The sequence below is a fragment of the Myotis daubentonii genome, chromosome 17, assembly GCF_963259705.1.
Source record: "Myotis daubentonii chromosome 17, mMyoDau2.1, whole genome shotgun sequence".
Classification (NCBI taxonomy): domain Eukaryota; kingdom Metazoa; phylum Chordata; class Mammalia; order Chiroptera; family Vespertilionidae; genus Myotis; species Myotis daubentonii.
The window spans coordinates 46,223,687-46,225,129 of record NC_081856.1 but is presented as its reverse complement, the minus strand read 5'-3'; the positions used below and the strand labels follow the sequence as shown (position 1 = coordinate 46,225,129).

Genomic DNA, 1,443 nt, shown 5'->3' with positions numbered 1-1,443 from the left:
CCACATGGACCTACTGACATGGAAGCTACAGGCTACCCCAGGGGCATCTTCCCAATGGTCGATTTCACTGGATGCTACTAATTTAACACATTGTACACTAAGAAGAAAGATTTGGAACACTCGTGCACTGCTGGTGGGAATGCAGACTGGTGCAGCCACTATGGGAGACAGTATGGAGTTTCCTCAAAAAGTTCAAATTGGAACTACCATTTGACCCAGTGATCCCACTTCTAGGACTATATCCCAAGAAACCAGAAACACCAATCAGAAAAGATATATGCATCCCTATGTTCATAGCAGCACAATTCACCATAGCTAAGATCTGGAAACAGCCTAAGTGCCCATCAGCAGATGAATGGATTAGAAAACTGTGGTACATCTACACAATGGAATACTATGCTGCTGTAAAAAAGAAGGAATTCTTACCATTTGCAACAGCATGGATGGAACTGGAGAGCATTATGCTAAGTGAAATAAGCCAGTCAATGAAAGAAAAATACCACATGATCTCACTCATTTATGGATAATAAAGACCATTATAAACTGATAAACAAAAATAGATACAGAGGCAGAGCAGTATTGAACAGACTGTCAAACTACAGCGGGAAGGCCGGGGAAGGTTGGGCGGCAGGAGAGGGGTGGGTAAGAGATCAACCGAAGGACTTGTATGCATGCATATAAGCATAACCAATGGACACAAGACACTGCGGGGGGGGGGGGGGGTTAGGGGAGGCTGGGGGAATGTCAAGGGGGGGGGGGAAGGAGACATATGTAATACTCCTTGTAATACTTTCAGCAATAAAAAAAGAAGAAGAAGAAGAAAGATTTGTTGTGGAAGAAGACACGCAGGGATGGGGTTGGAATGCTGATGTGAGAGAAGTCTGGGCCAAGGCCACCCCAATGTCAGTGAAGCCTACATGCAGCCATGCTCCTGCCCGAGGCTGCAGTGCCTCCCTGGGAGAGCAAGCTCTGGCCTAGGGTCCAGGCTTGGCCAGTGTCCTGAGGCAGTGTCTGCTGAGGGAAGCAGGGTGAGGGGTTTCATGGTAGCCAGGGGCTGAGGGGAGAGGGGGATGGGGTACAAATGTTCCCTAGTTATAAGAATAACTTTTGAGGATCTAAGGCATAGCACAGTTACTATAGTTAATATGGTATTGTTTACTTGAAAGTAGAGCTTAAGCATTCTCACAAAAATACTACACTTGATCTTAGCCAAAAGGCCGAGAAGCGATAGGCATTCTCACAAAAATAAAAGTAACTTTATTACGTGATGTATGTGCTAATTATCTTGATCTTTATAATCATACTAGGGGCCCGGTGCACGAAATTCGTGCACTGGGTGTGAGGCGGGGGGGAGTGTCCCTCAGCCCAGCCTGCCCCCTCTCACATACTGGGAGCCCTCAGGCGTTGACCCCCATCACCCTCTAATCACAGGATCGGCCCCTT

The 1,443-nt window shown here is 46.9% G+C and overlaps 1 pseudogene; it reads right to left on the bottom strand.

The window, feature by feature from the left end:
* Positions 1–1,079: 1,079 nt before the first annotated feature.
* Positions 1,080–1,229, bottom strand: LOC132220214 (U2 spliceosomal RNA; annotated as a pseudogene).
* Between the last annotated feature and the right edge of the window lie 214 nt (positions 1,230–1,443).